Source organism: Bos javanicus, chromosome 9 (assembly GCF_032452875.1).
Source record: "Bos javanicus breed banteng chromosome 9, ARS-OSU_banteng_1.0, whole genome shotgun sequence".
In the NCBI taxonomy this organism is placed as follows: domain Eukaryota; kingdom Metazoa; phylum Chordata; class Mammalia; order Artiodactyla; family Bovidae; genus Bos; species Bos javanicus.
In genome coordinates, this window is record NC_083876.1 from 68,900,490 (window position 1) to 68,923,828 (window position 23,339).

Below are 23,339 nucleotides of genomic sequence, written 5' to 3' on the forward strand. Positions count from 1 at the left end.
AAGCAGACTCAAGCAACCTTCCTGCAATTCAGTTTTCCTCATCTGGAAATCAGGATAATAGTACCTATCTCAGTGAGGATGGGATGTTAATACATGTGAACACTTAGAGTGTGCTCAATTATTGTTAGCTTACCGTTATAAAAAATGATAATTAATATTACTACTCTGTTTATTATCAGCCAAAATTCTTGTCCATAAGTGAAAGAAATCACATCTGGACAGCTTAAGCAAAACAGAGAAATTATTGGACTATCTGGTGTCACAGAATTAATAGGAGATGGGAGGCCCAGGGCTGGGAAATATGAGGGAGCAGGAGAGGGCTAAGGGCTGGGATGCCATAGTCACAGCACAGATGGGGGCAGCAGGATGTCTGACCCGCACACCCACTGCTACGGTAAAAGACAGACTCCAGCCAACTCCAGGCACTTCTGTAAAGACTAAAGTTCCAGGAGAAAGCATTCATTTCACTAAGCCTGTGTCATCTGCCCCTGGACACAAACTGCCACCAAGATGGCATAATGGGCATTTCTCCAAATGTTAGTTTGGGTGCTCCTTGGAAAAAAGGAGTTAAATCTCAAAAAGCCAAAGGATAATAAACATTGAATTCATTTGGTAGTCTTAGTGTCACAAAATGCAAATGATTGGTGATCCATGAGTATGACAACATGTGACCAACGTGAAGTTTCCTCTCATTCCACTCTGCAATTCAAGTGCCAAGGAAAGGAGGCTTTCCGCTTTTCTGAATATTTGAGGTGTCAGCTAACACTATCCTTACCAAGATATATCCCCAGAGAGACAAAAACGTGGCAGCAACTTGTTCAGTCCTGTCTGACATTGTCTCCTCCTCTCCTGGTCTCTTCTCAGGTGAGGAACTCGTGCTTCTTCTCCCAGAAGTTCCAGAAGAAGGAGAGACAGCTCCAGCAGAGGGAGAGATGCCTCAGGGAGGAGTGACTTAGCTCATCTTTGGGGGATGGGTCATTTTGAAGAAGGAGGAAAAGATAAGGGCAGTCTAGCCATCAAGATGAGGATGAGCAAGGCTGGGCCAGCAGGACTTGTCTGTCTCTCCAGAAGTTTCATCGTGAGGATAATGAGAGGGAGAGTTTGAATAAAATGTTAAGGCTGGTGTGTGGAGTCCCTTAGTTGCCAAGCTGATTGAAATTTAACCTGAAAACTTCTTTAAAAATGGGGGCAGACTCACAGCCTTGGTGACAGCGACATTTTAAAACTTGAAGCCTAAGCTGATGTTTCTGCAGCATGGGTTAGAGAAGGAAGAGCCAGAAGCAAGAGAACAAGTTAGGGGTGCTCTAGGTCATTCCTTCTCGCTTCCTTCTTGGGTTTGATGGGAGGTAATTTAGGAAGAAACTTTGGGTATTTGCAGCAAACAAAACTAGGGTTTTTGTTATCACTTCAGAGATCAATGGAAAGCAACAAAAATTATTAGGTGAGATCTGGATTAATGAGCTAATTGATATATCTTAGCAAGGCCAATTCAGATAACAGTAGTGGTGGTGATGGTATAACAATGGTAGTGATGCTGGTGGTAAAAGTTAAGAAGTCAATGTGGCCAAACAGCCTATTGATAAATTATCTGTCTGTTTTCACCTGTGGAATTGTTGGTTCCCATTCCCACATGCCCACATTTTATTTATTTATTTTCTTTTTCTTTTTTTTTTATTTTATTTTATTTTTAAACTTTACATAATTGTATTAGTTTTGCCAAATATCAAAATGAATCCGCCACAGGTATACATGTGTTCCCCATCCTGAACCCTCCTCCCTCCTCCCCATACCATCCCTCTGGGTCGTCCCAGTGCATTAGCCCCAAGCATCCAGTATCGTGCATCGAACCTGGACTGGCAACTCATTTCTTACATGATATTTTACATGTTTCAATGTCATTCTCCCAAATTTTCATCTTTTTGTCTATTTTTTATTTTATTTTATTGGAGTATAGTTTAAGGGAATGACAGAAGAGATGGTTGGATGGCATCACCGACTCAATGGACATGAATCTGAGCAAGTTCCAGGAGTTGGTGATGGACAGGGAAGCTTGGTGTGTAGCAGTCCATGGGGTCGCAAAGAGTCGAACACAACTGAGTGATTGAACTGAACTGATTGATAGTTGCTTTACAGTGTTGTGTTAGTTTCTGCTGTCCAACAAAGTGAATCAGCTTTATGTACCCCTCTTTCTTAGATTTACTTCCCATTTAGGTCACCACAGAGCACTGAGTAGAGATTCCTGTGCTATATGTCAATTATCTTTAGTAATCTATCTTATACATAGCAGTGTTATGTGTGTCAATCCCAGTCTCCCAGTCCATCTCGCCTCCTCCCTTCCCATCTTGGTATCTATATATTTGTTCTCTATGTCTATGTCTCTATTTCTGTTTTGCAAATAAACTCATCTACACCATTTTTCTAGTTTCCACATATATGACACAGACCCACACTTTAGAATGTGGTCTGTCCTTGGAGTTTTGACATGGGGGGATCTTAATAGTCCTTTGTGTTTTATTCATAACCTTTCTGAATAAAATGGAGACTTGTCAAAAGGGGTATTCTGCCAGGAGGGCAATTCTTAAATCGACCGTTGTTTTTATATCCTAGGTCTACCAAGCATTAAACAAGACCATCAGAAAGGGAGGAAATGGATGCAATAGGGACATGGCCCCAGTCACATGATGTTGCTGGTTTCCAAGGTAGGTGCAGGGACCCAGCTCTGAAAGGTTCACATGATCATTCCCATTTCCAATTCAGTCACTCTCAAAAGGCTGATAGGGCTCAAGGGTGACCAGCTGCCCCAGTTTGCTCCAGGAGTTCCCAAGATTCAGGACTATTAATGTAAAACCAGGAGAGTTCTAGGTAAACCAAGGCAAGATGGTCCCCCACATCTTGGAAGGCTGTCTTCCTTCACAGACAGAGCAAGCTTCTACTAGAGCTGTCCATTTTCAAATGAAGTAATGCAATGGCCACTCTGTGGTGTACAACAGAGACTATTCCCATTTTCCTGCATTGCATAAGCTCTAGAGGTTCTTCTACAATACAGGGGGAGGAGAGGAGCCTGACATTTGGTTCATGTTGGACATTTTTTGCTAACCTTGGCAGGTGGAACTTTCAGTCAAGTTAGAAAAATAAGAAATATGACATTTCTTGAATAGCTGATGATGTATAGCAGTTCCTGTCTCTTCAAATAATATTAACTATTTCTTGAACATTTACTATGTGTTAGGTGCAATGCTAACTATTTACATGCATTATCTCAACTAATTCTCACAATGGATAATATGGGCTGAGTACTGTAAACATTTCAGTTTACAGTTTAAAAAATGAGGCTCAGGAAGGCTAAATAATTACTCAAGTCCATGCTGCCAGACGGAGAAGGCAATGGCACCCCACTCCAGTATTCTTGCCTGGAGAATCCCAGGGACGGGGGAGCCTTATGGGCTGCCATCTCTGGGGACGCACAGAGTCGGATACGACTGAAGCAACTTAGCAGCCGCAGCAGCAGCAGCATGCTGCCAGAGGGAACTTGATGGATTTTCAATGTCTACAGTCTTAATTATTCACTAAACTGTACTGTCTTACTCAGAGAGTAAAATACATGTTAACAGGTATAAAATTTGTACAAAATATACACAAGGATATTTTGTACCTAATAATATTTATAACTCATCATATTCGTTATTATGTAAAATATTTAATGACTAGAAAAGCATCTGTGACCTTATAGAATAATCCCTGACTTCGCTGAAGGGGATTCTCCTACTGAGGCTTTTCATCTGTGGCATAAACTCATTTTTTTTCCTTCTTTGGAGATTCAGTATCAACACACACAGAAAGAATGACATTTCTTTGGATGGTGAAGGTTACATTCTAAAGTATCTTTTAAAAAATATTTTTTTTGCAACACCTCCATAAAAGAACTGATCACTTCATCAAAACCCTGGCATCTTAATCTCTTCTCTCTTCTTTGCAATCAGCTCCTTCACAGAACATTCAAACTCAAAGAAGACTACATCCATTGAATTTGCCCATAGACCTGATTGTAATCTCTTTGAGAACAGAATCAATTCTCATTAGACCTTAACTACCAGTGCAAGATTGGCTGATCAGCTGTAAAGGCTGCACACATTTTATGAGAATCACCTCCAAAATAAAGACAATGGCAGTTGCTGGAGTTCTGCAATGTTCTCTGCTCAATGGTGTTTTTTAGAGACTGTGAACCACAACAGAACTTCAAGACTTACAGCCTCAATTTTGGCTGAGTAAGGGCTCCAGAACAGTAAGTAGCTAGTTGAAGTGACGCAGGAGAAGCCTTCAAACCCAAATATTTCTACCTGCCCCTGAGGCTTAGAAAGCTCGCAAGTTTGAGGGAAGTTTCAGAGGTCCTCAGGATGGCCCTCATCCAGCACTCAGTTCTGGGTTCTCCACACAAATGGAGCTGCATTGGGCAATGCAGAAGTTGGGAGTACAATTACAGCCAACAGCTGAGCGAGGCTAGTATACTAGTGCCAACTCCCTCCTACCCAACATGGAACTCCTTCAAAGGCCAGCCTTTGCTCAAGGACCCCCCTGATCAGCCAGGCCCAAACCTTATTAGAGCTGCATGATCGAGTCATCCTACCTAATCCCTCTTCCTCTCTCCTTTCACAAGTGTGAAAGCAGCACGGACCAGTAAAATATAACATGAGCCACATGTATAATTTCCAATTTTTAAGTAATCGTACTGTTACCTGAATTTCCAGCCACTCAGCCTGCCCTATGGATTTTAGACTTGCTAATTCCTAAAATTCCATGAGCCAATTCCTCAAAACTAAATCTCTATTTGTATGTATATAAATCTTATTAGTTTCATTTCTCTAGAGGGCCCTACCTAATACCTAAAATTATCAAACTAATTTGTTAATATCTCAAACCCACACTTTTTAAAAGTATATCCCAAATTTGCTGTTTTGGGCTTTGTTAAAGTATGATTCTGCTGAAAAGCAGAATGCTGAAAAGCTGAAAGCATGACCTAGTTAAACTCAGGCAAAACTAATCTTGCAAGTTGATCAAAAAATTGCTTCGCAAAAATGCTCTTGTTAAAGTGTCTTGGGACTACCTTAGGAAGAATTTAAAAGGTCCCAATATAAATCAGGTCATAAAATTGGTTTTCCAACATTACACACCAAAAAAGTCTGTCATTTGCTTCATTAGAGAGGAAATTTTAACATGACATTTTTTAAAAAGCTAAGTTGTTTCATTTTCCTTGTTTCACATTACTTTTCACTACACCCACACTCTCTTATGCAAAACATTTTTAAAACTAGTAAACTCAACTTAATCTCCCTTTTACTTCACAGCTGACTCTGTTAAATCTATGGTATCTCAATCATAACCAATTACTGGGATACACAACCCAGAGAAAAATATTAACATTTTTATTAAAATATTTTTAATATTTTAAAAATATTTTAAAAACTTGCTTTTATTTTAAAAGCAAATATTTTTGTATAAAAAGCCTTAATGTCTGATAAAAGACTGTTATCCAAAATATGCAAAGAACTTTGAGAACTCAACAATAAAAAAAAATCCAATTTAAAAATGGACAAAAAGGCTGAATAGACACCTCACCAAAGAAACTACACAGATTGCAAATAAGCATATGAAAAGATGCTCCATATCAAATTTCACCAGGGAAATGCATGTTTTTAAAATAATGAAAACCACTATATACCTATTAGAATGTCCAAAGTCTAGAACACTAACACCACCAAGTGCCAGCAAGGATGCGGAGCAATAGGACCTCTCACTCATTGCTGCTGAGTGTACAGAATGGTACAGTCGCTCTGGAAGATAGTTTGGTAATTTCTTATGTAATTAACATACTCTTACTGTTCAATCCAGCAATCACGCTCCTTGGCATTTACCCAAATTAATTGAAAACATATATCCACACAAAAATGAATATTCATAACAGCTTTATTCATAATTGTCCAAACTTGGAAGCAACCAAAATGCCTTTCAGTAGGTGAATGGAAAAAGAAATGGCGGCCCATACTGACAATGGAATATCATTCTGTGCCTAAAAGAAATGAGCTACAAAACCATGAAAAGACATAGAAGAAACGCAAATGCATATTATTAAGTAGAAAAAGGCAAGCTGAAAAGACTTCATACTGTATGATTCCAACTATATGATGACATCTGGAAAAGGCAAAACTACGAAGATGAAAAACGATTAATGGTTGTCAGGGGTTAGAAGGGAAGGAAGGATGAATAGACAGAGCACAGAAGATTTTTAGTGCAGTGAGACAGTTCTTTATAATACTACACTATGGATATATGTCATTATATATTTGCATAACGTGTCCCAAAATATCTCCACAGAAACATCCAGAATGTTTGACCTCACATGTGGGCACCACAGTCCAGCAAAGCGGACACATTAAATGACCGTCACATCTACTACTAACCTGGGTCTTGAGCAATCTCATCTCTTTCTTTTACTGAAGTTCTCTCAGCTCTTCAGAAGGGATGAAGCTACTCTTTATGAGGCCAACTGTGAAGTACCTTTGATAATATAATGTTGAGATCCTAATATTACATCCCAAGTACTAAAAGAAGGGAATATATTTATTCTACTCTTTTAGTAGATCCATAAGCAGGAACAATGACAAAAATATAAGTTGAGCAATTTGAAAAAAATGGTATCATCTGAATTTAGGGTATTCAGGAATTCAATTTTTTGAAATCCTGCTAAATAAAAATTTTCTCACTGTGAATCTGAATACAGAAAACACCATTTAGAATTACTAGATTCTAAATGCTCAAATCTTTCTACTTGATGTTAGAAAAGAATTTTAAACGTTTGTCAGCCTTTGCTATGTTATTGGAGAAGGCAATGGCAACCTACTCCAGCACTCTTGCCCAGAAAATCCCATGGATGGAGGAGCCTGGTAGGCTGCAGTCCCTAGGGTTGCTGCCAGTCAGACATGACTGAGCAGCTTCGCTTTCACTTTTCACTTCCATGCATTGGAGAAGGAAATGGCAGCCCACTCCACTGTTCTTACCTGGAGATCCCCAGGGACCGGGGAGCCTGGTGGGCTGCTGTCTATGGGGTCGCACAGAGCTGGACACGACTGAAGCGACTTAGCAGCAGCAGCTATGTTATTATCCAATATTACATCTTAAGTTTGTTCTGTGTGTCTACGAAAACCCAGCTCTGTTCACACCTCCTGTGGTCCATATTGATAGAAGCCATTATCTCTTGACTTTGGGCTTTGCTGCATTATCTTGCTGGCCACATCAAGAATCAAGGCTCTGGCCACTCTATACAAAAGCTACATCTCAGGGTTGAGTTTGAAACCTCAATAAGATGAGGTTACATCTCCCCTAAGACAAAAACTAGGCTTCCTTCCACTTCCTATGCAAGTGGCAGATTCCTCAAGTTCAGTGTTCCTCTCCTAGAAGGCAACGCGCTGCACGCACAAGCATCCACCCAGGACCACATGTGCCACTCCTTGTGCAACTCTGGGGCATGAAGCTGTGGCTAACGCTTTAGCTCTAATAAAAAAAAAAAAATTTATCTCTGACCCAGAATTCTCATGGCCTCTGCCTTTTGAGAAGGTAGCCATGAGCAAGAAAAAAGCTGACTTGTTAGCTTGTAAATAGGATAAAATCTTAGACCACTCACAGTTCTTTTTTTTTTTTTTTTTCCTCCTCCTCATCCTCCTCCCCTCCTCTCTGTAGCTCCCAGTTCCTGAGCTGAAGGGGAGTGTCCACTCACAGTTCTTGACAGTACTATTGTGAGTGAGTGAGTGAGTGAAGTCGTTCAGTCATGTCCAACTCTTTGCGACCCTGTGGACTGTAGCCAACCAGGCTTCTCCGTCCATAGGATTCTCCAGACAAGAATACTGGAGTGGGTTGCCATTTCCTTCTCCAGGGGATCTTCCCAACCCAGGGATCAAACCCGGTCTCCCGCATTGAAGGCAGATGCTTTAACCTCTGAGCCACCAGGGAAGCCCCACTGAAGAAGTGCTAACGATTACATATCTCCCCTCCCCCAAAATAGATTCCATACTGACTGAAGCAGCTATTAAGCTGTTAAATGGAGGAAAGTATTAAAAGAAGAATCAGAAAAGAACTGGGACTGTGGCTAGAAGGGTTGGCCAAAGTTGTACACTGCCGTGGAAATTCTGAGGAGACTCATTGGTAAAGACAAGCTCCATGACTGTGGTTAAGGTCAGGCCTGCCTTCCTCTTTCAGGAAGAGTACCAAAACCCATATTTTGTGCCTCTTACGAATATTTTGTTAATTTATTCATTCAGTGATTGTTTATTGAAAGGTCTGGACAAGATTAAATGTTCTTATTCTTTTATTTTTTTAATTTTACAATGTAATTTGGAGGTTCATCCACACCAGTGCAGAGAGGTGTTCTCATTCCCTTTTTCATTCATCCTTTTTATGAGAAATTTTTTTAGATACTTCCATTGGCCCAGGTTAGTTAATATTCTAGCTTCTATTCTAGTTATTTTACACTCTAAATAAAGTTATTTCACACTCTAAATGAAATTGTCTTTCTCCTGTTCTGCATATTTCATATGTTCACAGGCACCTTTCAGGATCTCCTGCATTCCACTCCAGTTACACCTTTATTCTCTATCTCCTTGTCTACAATACTAGTATCATATTTGTGAATTAGTATTGTATTTGTATAATTATAAGGGATTTGAATTAGATCATAACTGAATGGTCTAGTGGTTTCCCCCACTTTCTTCAATTTAAGTCTGAATTTTGCAAAAAGGAGTTTATGATTTAAGTCACAGTCAACTCCTGAACTTGTTTTTGCTGACTGTATAGAGATTCTCCATCTTTGGCTGCAAAAAATATAATCAATCTGATTTCAGCATTGACCATCTCGTGATGTCCATGTGTAGAGTCTTCTCTTGTGTTGTTGGAAGAGGGTATTTGCTATGACCAGTGCATTTGCTTGGCAAAACTCTGTTAGCCTTTGCCCTGCTTCATTTTGTACTCCAAGGCCAAATTTGCCTGTTACTCCAGTTATCTCTTGACTTCCTACTTTTGCATTCCAGTTCTCTATGATGAAAAGGACATATTTTGGGGGTGTTAGCTCTAGAAAGTCTTGTAGGTCTTCATAGAACCATTCAACTTCAACTTCTTCAACATTAGTGATTGGGGCATAGACTTGGATTACTGTGATACTGAATGGTTTGCCTTGGAAACAAACAGAGATCATTCTGTCATTTTTGAGACTGCACCCAAATACTGCATTTTGGACTCTTTTGTTGACTATGAAGGCTACTCCATTTCTTCTAAGAGATTCTTGCCCACAGTAGTAGATATTATGGTCATCTGAATTAAATTCACCCATTTCAGTTCCTTTTAGTCCACTGATTCCTAAAATGTCGATGTTCACTCTTGCCATCTCCTGTTTGATCACTTCCAATTTGCCTTGATTCATGGACCTAACATTCCAGGTTCCTGTGCAGTATTGTTCTTTACAGCATCGGACTTTACTTCCATCACCAGTCACATCCACAACTGGGTGTTGTTTTAACTTTGGCTCTGTCTCTTCATTCTTTCTGGAGTTATTTCTCCACTCTTCTCCAGTAGCATATTGGGCACCTACCGACCTGGGAAGTTCATCTTCCGGTGTCATATCTTTTTGCCTTTTCTTACTGTTTATGGGGTTATGAAGGCAAGAATGCTGATGTGGTTTGCCATTCTCCCAGGTTTTGTCAGAACTCTCCACCATGACCCATCCATCTTGGGTGGCACTACATGGCATGGCTCATAGAATCATTGAGTTAGACAAGGTTGTGGTCCATGTGATCAGTTTGGTTAGTTTTCTGTGATTGTGGTTTTCATTCTGTCTGCCCTCTGATGGAGAAGGATAAGGGGTTTATGGAAGCTTCCTGCTGGGATCGACTGACTGTGGGGGAAACTGGGTCTTGCTCTGATGGGCAGGGCTATGCTCAGTAAATCTTTAATCCAATTTTGTGTTGATGGGTGGGGCTGTGTTCTCTCCCTATTACTTGACCTGCGATCAAACTATGGTGGAGGTAATGAAGATAATGGCGACCTCCTTCAAAAGGTCCCTTGCATGCAGTGCTGCACTCAGTGCCCCTGACCCTGCAGCAGGCCACCGCTGACCCACATCTCTGCCAGAGACTCCTGGATACTCACAGGCAAGTCTGGGTCAGTCTCTTGTGTGGTCAACTGCTCCTTTCTCCTGGGTCTTGGTGAGCACAAGGTTTTGTTTATGTCCTCCATGAGTCTGTTTTCCCAGGCCTGTGTAACTTCTGTAATCAAATCCCACTGGCCTCCAAAGTCAAATTCCCTGGGGGTTCTCAATCCCTTTGCCAGATTCCCAGATTGGGAAATCTGTTGTTCATCCTAGAACTTTCTTAACAATGCCAGAATTTATTTGGTATTGTTCTACAGTTTGTGGGTCATTTGCTTGGTGGCTCTATGGCAGGCTTAATGGCATCCTCCAAGAGGGCTTTGGCCACACCCAAGTCTGCTGCACTGAGAGCCCCTGCCCCTGTGGCAGGCCACTGCTGACCCATAGCTCCACAGGAGATATTCAAACACTCAAAGGCAGGTCTGGCTCAGACTCTGTGGGGTCTCCTGGCACAGGAGATTAGATCTTATAGACAGAGTGCTTCAAGAACTATGAATGGAGGTTCATGATATTGTACAGGTGGCAGTGATCAAGACCATTCCCAAGAAAAGAAATGCAAAAAGGCAAAATGGTTGTCTGAGGAGGCCTTACAAATAGCTGAGAAAAGAAGAGAAGTGAAAGTTAAACAAGAAAAGGAAAGACATACCCATTTGAATGCAGAGTTCCAAAGAATATCAAGCAGAGATAAGAAAGCCTTCCTCAGTGATCAATGCAAAGAAATAGAGGAAAACAATAAAATGAGAAAGACTAGAGATCTCTTCAAGAAAATTAGAGATACCAAGGGAACATTTCAAGTAAAGATGGGCACAATGAAGGACAGAAATGGTATGAACCTAATAGAAGCAGAAGATATTAAGAAGAGGTGGCAAGAATACACAGAAGAACTGTAAAAAAAGATCTTCATGACCTAGATAATCACAATGGAGTGATCATTCACCTAGAGCCAGACATCCTGGAATGTGAAGTCAAGTGGGCTTTAGGAAGCATCACAATGAACAAAGTTAGTGGAGGTGATGGAATTCCAGTGGAGCTATTTCAAATCCTAAAAGATAGTGCTGTGAAATGGCTTCACTCAATTTGCCAGCAAATTTGGGGAACTCAGCAGTGGCCACAGGACTGGAAAAGGTCAGTTTTCACTCCAATCCCAAAGAAAGACAATGCCAAAGAATGCTCAAACTACTGCACAAGTGCACTCATTTCACACACTAGCAAAGTAATGCTCAAAATCTTCCAAGCCAGGCTTCAACAGTATGTGAACTGTGAAATTCCAGATGTTCAAGCTGCATTTAGGAAAGGCAGAGGAAGCAGAGATAAAATTTCCAACATCGATTGGATCATCAAAAAACAAGAGAGTTCCAGAAAAACATCTATTTCTGCTATATCGACTATGCCAAAGCATTTGTGTGGGCCACAACAAACTGTGGAAAATTGTTCAAGAGATGGAAACACCAGACCACCTGACCTGCCTCCTGAGAAATCTGTATCAGGTCAAGAAGCAACAGTGAGAACTGGACATGGAACAGCAGATTGGTTCCAAATTGGGAAAGGAGTACATCAAGTCTGTATACTGTCACCCTGCTTATTTAACTTATATGCAGAGTACATCATGAGAAATGCTGGGCTGGATGAAGCACAGACTGCCAGGAGAAATATCAATAACCTCAGATATGAAGATGACACCACCCTTATGGCAGAAAGTGAAGAAGAACTAAAGAGCCTCTTGATGAAAGGGAAAGAGGAGAGTGAAAAAGTTGGCTTAAAGCTCAACATTCAGAAAACAAAGATCATGGCATCTAGTCCCATCACTTCATGGCAAATAGATGGGGAAACAGTGTCAGACTTTATTTTGGGGGCTCCAAAATCACTGCAGATGGTGACTGCAGCCATGAAATTTAAAGACGCTTACTCCTTGGAAGGAAAGTTATGACCAAACTAGGTAGCATATTAAAACGCAGAGACATTACTTTGCCAACAAAGGTCCATCCAGTCAAAGCTATGGTTTTTCCAGTAGTCATGTATGGATGTGAGAGTTGGACTATAAAGAAAGCTGAGGGCCGAAGAATTGATGCTTTTGAACTGTGGTGTCGAAGAAGACTCTTGAGAGTCCCTTGGACTGCAAGGAGATCCAACCAGTCTATCCTAAAGGAAATCAGTCCTGAATATTTGTTGGGAGGACTGATGCTGAAGTTGAAACTCCAATAATTTGGGCACCTGATGTGAAGAACTGACTCATTGGAAAAGACCCCGAAGCCTGGAAAGACTGAATGCAGGAGGAGAAGGGATGACCGAGGATGAGATGGTTGGATGGCATCACTGACTCGATGGACATGAGTTTGAGTAAGCTCTGGGAGTTGGTGATGGACAGGGAAACCTGGCATGCTGCAGTCCATGGGGTTGCAAACAGTTGGACACAATGAAACGACTAACTGACTTACTAATTGTATTTGGAAAATACAACTATTTCATTGTCTGCCCAGTCCTAGACTTCCCCTGATCAGAAAGCTGCCCACATCTGGGTGAGACTCATATTTATACAGAACTCAGTTGTTCAACAGATATTTATTGAGCAACTTCGATCTGCCATGGATTATTATAAGAGCTAGAAATCAGCAGTGAACAAGACAGAAAATAGCCTATTCTAGTCAGGTTTTGGAAATAGATGGTCAGGAAGTAAGCAATAAATTCATGTTCTTATATATGGCAAAAATAAAATAGGATAATTAGATAGGGCATACAAAGGCAAAAGGTATTTTATATTAGATGCTTATAGAAAGTGTCTCTGAGGTGACATTATATCTGGCACTTGGAAGCTCAAAGAAAAACCAGACACATGTGTCCCCAGGGATAAAACATTCTAGGAAGAGGAAATCAAAGGACAAGGAAATGGCTGGCCTATCTCAAGGACAGATAAAGTCAGAATGGTGAGAGAAAGGGAGAGAAATATGAGGTCGACAAGATCTCCTCCCTATACTCTGGAGTTAAGACCCAAGAGAATCTAAGACTATGACCAAAATCATAGGGGTACTATGAACAAAATCATTAACTGCCCAACATTTTGTGTTCCCCTAGACCTATCTTGGGTTTCCCTGGTGGCACAGAGGTTAAAGCATCTGCCTGGAATGCGGGAGACCTGGGTTCAATCCCTCAGTCGCGAAGATCCCCTAGAGAAGGAAATGGCAGCCCACTCCAGTACTCTTGCCTGGAGACCTATCTTAGAATTGTTATGTCACCAGAAAGCATTGTCCCAGGATGACTTTGTGCCAGTTTCTTAGTAGTGGATATTCACCAACTTTACAAAGAATTGTAAGACATACTATATCACTTTTGTTTTTTCCATCTTGTCATGTCATGACCAACATAGTAATATGTCCAGAAGTACAAATAACAAAGAAAGCATAGGAATTAATTCTATGGACACCAGATAATGGTGTTAGGGAATTAATATTGGTATTGATGATTAAATTACATCAGAAGAACGCTAAAACAGAATATATGACCCCTGGAGCCCTAGGATAGAAGTTATAATAGGAGATGAGAGAGAAACCGTCCTCCAGGGAACCAGCATCAGATCCTGCAAGAACATTGGGGTGCATGTTGATGTACAGAAGAAACCAACAATCTTGTGAAGCAATTATCCTCCAATTACAAATAAACCAATTTTTTAAAAAGAATTCTGAGGAAAAAAATACAAAATTTCCAACCTAAGAAAAAAAAGAATATTAGGGATTTAACTCAGGAAAGGGTGTTATTTAGAGAACAAGACGGGTAGAGGGCAAACTTAGTCACTCCCTCTTTCTCTTGGATCAGTCTTTTCACTGGAAAAGAGAATGGAGTGTCAAATATTTTTGTTAAAGACATTAAAGCTTACTTTGAGTCTTACACAGCTAAATTAGCTGAAGAAGATGGGCTTCCCTGGTGGCACAGTGGTAAAGAACTCACTTGACAGTCCAGGAGAGGTGGATTCTGTCTCTAGGTTGGGAAGATCCCCTGGAGTAGCAAATGGCAACCCACTCCAGTATTTTTGCCTGGGAAATCCCATGCACAGAGGAGCCTGGTGGGCTCCTGTTCGTGGGGTCACAGAGTCAGACACAACTCAGCGACTAAACAACAAACATTATCTTAACTGGCAAGCAAATTTTAAGACTAGAAATAATTTACCCCATAATTCTATCCTTTTAATAAAATTTAATTCAATAAAAAATTTACTTGTTTCATTTCCATTTCCAGTCTTTTTACCTAGACACACTTATAGGTAATACTGTAATAATAGTTTTATAGATACAATCTCATAACTTTTAACATTGGGGGTTTTTTGAGGGGAGGAGAAAGTTGGTTCCGTTTCTGGTCATCTGAGATGAAATAGACTAGACTGTCTGGATGGAACACAACTCTGGCTTTTAAATTTTCACAACGGAATGACAACTCTGCCTCTTGTTCACCTTTTCTCTAAGCATGTGGTTCTCACTTTTATCAGCAACATAGACTTCATGCAGAACAAGAGCTTGTCAGAGAAACTGACAGCATCTAAAAGCTCTTATATCTAACATAGCCAACGGGACAGAGTCGAATAGGCAAGCACACCGCCTGTTTTTTCCCCCAAGCTCTACCTTTGTATTGTTAGATCAATAGAAAGCGCAATCCAGAATCACACTCTCTCAGCTCTTCATTTCACACTATATTCTTTATAAAGAGTTAATATTGGAAGATTTCAGGCAAGAAGTGCGTTTGTCCCTTTTTTACTGTGAACTAGATTTACCTATGAAAAGAGACTCACACTGTAAATGTGTCCTGAGATTTGGTTCCAGAAAAATGTTGCTTTCTGCAGAGCTTTTTCACATGTTTCCTGTTTTGAAAAATTAAGCCATTAAATGAGGATGATATGACCCAATGACCTTGTGATTTGGCTCAGCTGCTTGGAAAGTCAGCCACATTGTGACCCATTATAGCAAACATTTCACCTCAGATTATCTGTTAACATTTCTTCCTGCTCTTTATAAATAGTTCTAGTTTTCATCATTAATTTTGTACTGCTAACTTTTACAAGTCATGTTAAATCCTCTATAATTCTGTTTAATGCCTACCAAGGGAGTGGCACATACTCAAAGTCTACTAAAGTAACCCTCATATTCCAGAGAATCAGAATATTTCTCACCAAAGGATCCAAGCCTTCAGCAACTTCATTACAACTTTCTTTTTTTTTTCTTTTTAATGTTTTTAAAATTCTTTATTGAATTTGTTACAGTATTACTTCTGTTTTATGTTCTGGTTTTTTGGCCACAAGGCATGTGGGACCTTAACTCCCTGACCAGAGATTAAACATGCACCCTCTGCATTGGAAGGCATAGTCTTAACCACTGGACTGCTAGGGAAGCCCCTTCATTGCAACTTTCTAACTAGAGAAAGAAGGACATTCTTGCAGAAATATTACTTAAACAAATATGGTGAAAATATATTCCCTGTAGCAGTGAATGCATGCCTGATCCTAGAGAAAGATTGGTGGGAAACAGTGAAGCAGGAAGCTAGAGAGACATCAGGGTCAATCTGTAGAACACTTTGAACATCAAGTTTATGAGTTTAATTTCCTGTAATTTTTGAACAGGAAAGAAACTGATGAAATTATCTGGATGGTTTTGACCAAGATAGCACCATTAATATATCTACATCTTTCTGGAGGAGAGACCATTTGTTGTATGGGATGTTGATAGTTCATTTTTAGACATTAAATTTTAAGCCCTGGTAGACTGTCTTGGTGGAAATGCCCAACCAGTGCTGAGATAGGCATCTGGAACTTGCTTCTGATATTAGAGAGACAGATTTGGGAACTATCTGCATAGAGGAGCATTAGAGAAACAACGAGGAGAGATGAATGCTAATGCTCTGGGCTCATTCTCCTTCAATGAACATTTAAAATAACCCCAAAGAGCTGTGAAATCCAAAAAGAAGATCAGGCTCTGCTAAATTAGAGGGCATGGGGAGACAATAGGGCACTTGAATGCCCTCAAAATGACACCTTCCTCTCAGCCCAACAAATAGGCTAAATTTAGAACAGTCATTTGTCGCTTCATTACTAGGACTAAAGAGGTCATGAACAGTTTTTTTTACAAAAGGGTAATAAATAATGAAGCTGAGATGCTGACCAAGAAGAAAATGTACATTATCTATAAACTGAGAAAACAAATTCTTTAGAGAAGAATAAAAAAGTAATACTGCCAACTCAGCTAGGAGAAAATGAATAGGAGGCAGTGCCTCAAGGTTGTTCAGTGACACACTTAAATTGCAAGTATTACCCAATGTCAAGAGAAATAAGTTCACGCTGTTAAAATCGGCCCTGTTAAAATCACTTGAGAGAATAGGAGGAAAGAGAAAAATAAAGATAACACTGGCACCTTCATAGCAAAGATAAGACCTTTGTGAAGTGGGACCCAGGCATCATAAATGAGCAATGTAAGTTAAATTCAAAAATAGCCTGTTTCTAATGGTATGTTGTCAGAACTGGTTAGCCTGAAGTGGGCTAGGTGTAAAAGAGAATGTTGCAGAAAGGGAAGCTCAGTGTGACCTATGGAAAGATGAGCATTCACATGAAGGGATGAAGCTATAGGGGATAAACTGTAGACTTAAGGGACACAATGATAGGTCAAAGAGTTTGGGCTCCACCCTGAAGGTAATGGGATTCAGTGGAAACTTATAAGGAAGGGGAATAACAGATTCCTGTTTGTGTTGGACAAGGGAACTCAAGGGCAGATACATACAGCCACCTGGGGTGAGCCAGAGACCAGCAGAGGGAGACCAGCTAGAGGTCTTGCAATAAGGTGGACAGTGCTGCTGAGGATTTGCCCTAGGAAACCACTGGGGAACAAGCGTGGTGTAGGAAGAAGGGTTGTTCTTACTGTTGTTAATCATTAAGTCATATTCCACTCTTCTGCCACCCCAAGAACTGTAGCCACCAGGCTCCTCTGTCCATGGAATTTTTCAGGCAAGAATACTGGAATGGGTTGCCATTTCCTCCTCCAGGGGATCTTCCAATCCAAGGATTGAACCCACTTCTCCTGCATTGGCAGGAGGAGTCTTTCTCACCGAGCCTCCAGAGGAAGCCTGGGAAGAAGGGTTACTGATCACTATTCTTTAGTAGAGTCATGGACTTTAGGAGAAAGGGTGTATACAACCAACCCCACTTAGCTAAATAACTCTAAATAAACTCCAGGGTTATTGTGGAGCTCAAGAAAGGATGCTGATGCATGAACTGTTGTCCTCAATTTCATCTTCCTTTGGGGAGTTTTTCTTTTGATTCTAATGTTCCCAATACACAGGTCCAAAGGATGTGGAGTCTGATTATAATGGACAAAGCTCTTCCCATACTTCCTCTTAGCACTGCCAAGAAATGCTATGATGATGGAAATTCAAAACTGAAATCTTGGACTTCCCTGGTGGCACAGTAGTTAAGAATCCACCTGCGAATGCAGGAAACATGGGTTCAGTCCATGATCCAGGAAGACCCCATATGCTGTGGGGACAACAAATCCTGTGTGCAACTGGGCCCACACGCCCTAGAGCCCATATTCCTCGACAAGAGAAACCACCACAATGAGAAGCCCACACACCCCAACTAGAGAAAGCCCACACACAGCAATGAAAACTGAGTACAGCCAAAAATAAATGAAGAAATAAAATTAAAAAAAATTTTTTTAAAGCTTCAAAGTGGAAATCTTAAGGGAGACACCAGGTCTAAGCTCAGTCCCTAAAATAAGCCTTTGGGTGAGATTACAACTGTGTAGGAAACCTTAGCACTTGGATGCATATGATCTGAGTTAAGTTCAAATTCTAACTCACCTAAATATTTTTATGACCTTAGTCAGGTCCTCAGATGTTTTAAACCAGTAATATGTGAAGCAAAGTGAGGTTGAGACAACTTAGACATAGTATTTGAGAAGCAACTGACACTACATGGGCATGTGTATAGGTTAGTAGTTTAAGTTGGCTGCTGGCAAGAGAGATCCTACTCCAGCAGATTAAACACACAAAGATTTATCCTACAGAAAAGATGCCCAGTAAAAGGCCGGTGTGAAAACTCCAGAAGTCTTTAGGGACCCCGATACCTCCTATTTTCAATCCTCCAAGTCACTACATAGTCAAGACAGCTGCTGGGCACAATGGAGGAAGAATTCAACTCTCCCTTTTGGAAGACTGTTTAGGTGTAACTTTCATTTACTCTTCTTTGACCAGAAATTAGTCACAGAGTTCCCCCTACCTAACTGCAAAGTAAGCTGGAAAATCTATTTTTTTCAGCTGGACACATTGCCCTGAGTTCTTTTACAAAAAAAGGAAGAACTGACATTTGACAAGTACTGTCTGTAACAACTTTTATTAATGATTAGCCCCCTTCTCTTCTAATATAAAAACATTCAACATGGAATTTAATATCATATACTTAATTTTTATTGATCAGTGGCATACTAAATGGGCAAACAAAACATAGTTCTGCATCTTTTAAGAAATTATTAATACATCATTCAAAGTGTCCACTATTCCTTGACTTAGGCAATAAATTAGTGCCAGACCCCCGGAAAAAAAAAAATCTGTCTCTTCTGATTAAAGAGATATTCTGGTTTGTTTTCTGTTTTATCATATAAGAGCTATACCTTTTTATTTTTTCGTATTTTGCTTTGGCTTACCATTTTGCACTTCATTTCAACACAAATCTTAGTCTAAATTTCCAATACAATCATCATCAATTATTTTCTTAATTGGTTCTTGTACTTTTGCTCATTTAAAATTCATAGAAAATTTGCTCTTCAGATTCTTTTGAACGTTTAAAAATGTTGAGGTAACAAACCCAAAGATTAGCACTAGGTCAGAGTTCCTTTGAATTGTTCTTCAGCTCCAGTGCTTAAATAATTAATAGACAGTTGAAAAACTTAGTTTCCAAAGCACTTTATGAAAAGAATTACTGTTAAGCTAATGCCAATGCTCTCTCAAGATCTAAGAATACAATAGCTTTCATTCATTTCAAATATGATGCTACTGAGTGGGGAAAACAAACTAGAGTGAAAATCCATCACAGTTTTCCAGAACTGGAATTCTGGTTGCAGTCAAATACTTTTAAGGAACTAAATCTGATGTAACAAGAAATAAGAATTACTATGTGACAACATTTAGAAAAAAATGGACATTTGAGAGAGGGGAAAAAATCACAAGAGGACTGGAAAAAATTGTAAAATAAAAAGCAGAATGTGACCTATGATGCTATTTAGAAGGCAAAATGCAGAAAAGCTAACAGATGAAGATTACTCAGTGGCCATGGCTTTAAGATAACAAAAAGCAAAATAGTAGGATCCATCTGGTTAGGGCAAGTGAAGACATTTCTTTTTTACACAGCTGCCCACTGTCAGAGAGAATATATTAAGAGATGAAGAGATGACACCAAAAAGTGAGTTCTGATCATTTTCAACTAGAAAGAAAGCCAATTTTGAAAAATGAATTCACTATCCTTTCTCTTCAACTCAACGTCTAACTTGATTTCCCCTAATGCACTCAAACTCCCTATCTTCTCCAAATTAACCTGTTTCCTCTCAGGCCCATGCTGTGAAAATCTTCACTGTGCCGTGTACATCCCTGCCTTTGTGTCTTTCCTCAACATCTTCCTCCTTGGGAAAGTCTCACGTAGCTGTATCTTAACCACCCTCTCAGGACCAGCTAAAAAACTGTATTTTCAACAGCTTCTGCCCTCATTATAATCTTTTCTTTCAATTCTCCTGCAATTGGGTCTGCCACACAATAAAGTCCATGCACAGATTAATAGCTTTTGAAGTTCTTTTACATATGTTTGTCTTTTACTAAAAGAGAGGTCACCTGGTATGGAAACCACATTCCATGTTCTGATGACATAACAGTGCCTGAGGCAAAACTGAGCACAGATGGTGGCAACTGTAGAGAGAACCCAGGGCTTTCTGCATGCATCTTTTTCTTCCTCTCTCTTTGCATACAATTATTAACTCTCCTAGTAACATTCTATAATTGGTACTTGCCCATCTTTTGATTTTCTTGGTGGTTCTCCTCCTTGAGAACCAAAACATAAGGGAAAGAGAGAGGTGAGTTTAGAGGCTTAAATCTCAAAGACTGATTTGGCTTGGCTCTAAAGTACTTTGCCCTTTGACACCCTCTGAAGTATATTCTGGAGAAATAATTCCAGAAAGAATGAAGGGATGGAGCCAAAGCAAAAACAATACCCAGGTGTGGATGTGACTGGTGATAGAAGCAAGGTCCAGTGCTGTAAAGAGCAATATTGCATAGGAAACTGGAGTGTTAGGTCCATGAATCAAGGCAAATTGGAAGTGGTCAAACAGGAGATGGCAAGAGTGAATGTCGACATTATAGGAATCAGTGAACTAAAATGGACTGGAATGGGTGAATTCAACTCAGATGACCATTATATCTACTACTGTGGGCAGGAAAACCTTAGAAGAAATAGAGTACCCATCATGGTCAACAAATGAGTCCAAAATGCAGTACTTGGATGCAATCTCAAAAACGACAGAATGATCTCTGTTCATTTCCAAGGCAAACCATTCAATATCATGGTGATCCAAGCCTATGCCCCAAGCAATAACACTGAAGAAGCTGAAGTTGAACGGTTCAATGAAGACCTACACGACCTTTTAGAACTAACACCCAAAAAAGATGTCCTTTTCATTATAGGGGACTGGAATGCAAAAGCAGGAAGTCAAGAAACACCTGGAATAACAGGCAAATTTGGCCTTGGAGTACAGAATGAAGCAGGGCAATGGCTAATAGAGTTTTGTCAAGAGAACACACTGGTCATAGCAAACACCCTCTTCCAACAACACAAGAGAAGACTTTACACATGGACATCACCAGATGGTCAACACCGAAATAAGATTGATTATATTTTTGCAGCCAAAGATGGAGAAGCTCTATACAGTCAACAAAAACAAGAGCGGGAACTGACTGTGGCTCAGATCATGAACTCCTTATTGCCAAATTCAGACTTAAATTGAAGAAAGTAGGGAAAACCACTAGACTATTCAGGTATGACCTAAATAAAATTCCTTATCATTATACAGTGGAAGTGAGAAATAAATTTAAGGGACTAGATCTGATAGATAGAGTATCTGATGAACTATGGAGGGAGGTTCATGACATTGTACAGGAGACAGGGATCAAGACCATCCCCATGGAAAAGAAATGCAAAAAAGCAAAATGGCTGTCTGAGGAGGCCTTACAAATAGCTGTGAAAAGAAGAGAAGTGAAAAGCAAAGGAGAAAAGGAAAGATATACCCATTTGAATGCAGAGTTCCAAAGAATCGCAAGGAGAGATAAGAAAGCCTTCCTCAGCGACCAATGCAAAGAAATAGAGGAAAGTAACAGAATGGGAAAGACTAGAGATCTCCTCAAGACAATTAGAGATACCAAGGGAACATTTCATCCAAAGATGGGCTCGATAAAGGACAGAAATGGTATGGACCTAACAGAAGCAGAAGATATTAAGAAGAGGTGCCAAGAATACACAGAAGAACTGTATAAAAAATATCTTCACAACCCAGATAATCACGATGGTGTGATCACTCACCTAGAGCCAGACATCCTGGAATGTGAAGTCAAGTGGGCCTTAGAAAGCATCACTACGAACAAAGCTAGTGGAGTTGATGGAATACCAGTTGAGCTATTTCACATCCTAAAAGATGGTGCTGTGAAAGTGCTGCACTCAATATGCCAGCAAATTTGGAAAACTCAGCAGTGGCCACAGGACTGGAAAAGGTCAATTTTCATTCCAATCCCAAAGAAAGGCAATGCCAAAGAATGCTCAAACTACCGCACAATTGCACTCATCTCACACGCTAGTAAAGTAATGCTCAACATTCTCCAAGCCAGGCTTCAGCAATACGTGAACCATGAACTTCCAGATGTTCAAGCTGGTTTTAGAAAAGGTAGAGGAACCAGATATCAAATTGCCAACATCTGCTGGATCATCGAAAAAGCAAGAGAGTTCCAGAAAAACATCTATTTCTGCTTTATTGATCGTGCCAAAGTCTTTGACTGTGTAGTTCACAATAAACTGTGGACAATTCTGAAAGAGATGGGAATACCAGAACACCTGAACTGCCTCTTAAGAAACCTATATGCAGGTCAGGAAGCAACAGTTAGAACTGGACATGGAACAACAGACTGGTTTCAAATAGGAAAAGGAGTACGTCAAGGCTGTATATTGTCACCCTGTTTATTTAACTTATATGCAGAGTACATCATGAGAAACGCTGGGCTGGAAGAAGCACAAGCTGGAATCAAGATTTCTGGGAGAAATATCAATAACCTCAGATATGCAGATGACACCACCCATATGGCAGAAAGTGAAGAGGAACTAAAAAGCCTCTTGATGAAAGTGAAAGAGGAGAGTGAAAAAGCTGGCTTTTTAAAGCTCAACATTCAGAAAACTAAGATCATGGCATCTGGTCTCATCACTTCATGGGAAATAGATGGGGAAACAGTGGAAACAGTGTCAGACTTTATTTTTGGGGGCTCCAAAATCACTGCAGATGGTGATTGCAGCCATGAAATTAAAAGAAGCTTACTACTTGGAAGAAAAGTTATGACCAAACTAGATAGCATATTCAAAAGCAGAGATATTACTTTGCCAACAAAGGTCCGTCTAGTCAAGGCTATGGTTTTTCCATTGGTCATGTATGGATGTGAGAGTTGAACTGTGAAGAGAGCTGAGCGCCGAAGAATTGATGCTTTTGAACTGTGGTGCTGGAGAAGACTCTTGTGAGTCCCTTGAACTGCAAGGAGATCCAACCAGTCCATCCTAAAGGAGATCAGTGCTGGATGTTCATTGGAAGGACTGATGCTGAGGCTGAAACGCCAATACTTTGGCTACCTGATGTGAAGAGTTGACTCACTGGAAAAGATCCTGATGCTGGAAGGGATTTGGGGCAGGAGAAGGGGACGACAGAGGATGAGATGGCTGGATGGCATCACCAACTCGATGCACATGAGTTTGGGTGAACTCCAGGAGTTGGTGATGGATAGGGAGGCTTGGCGTGCTGTGATTCATGGGATTGCAAAGAGTCAGACACGACTGAGTGACTGAACTGAACTGAAGGATCTTCTGGCTCATGCTATGGGATTCTAACAGTTTCAC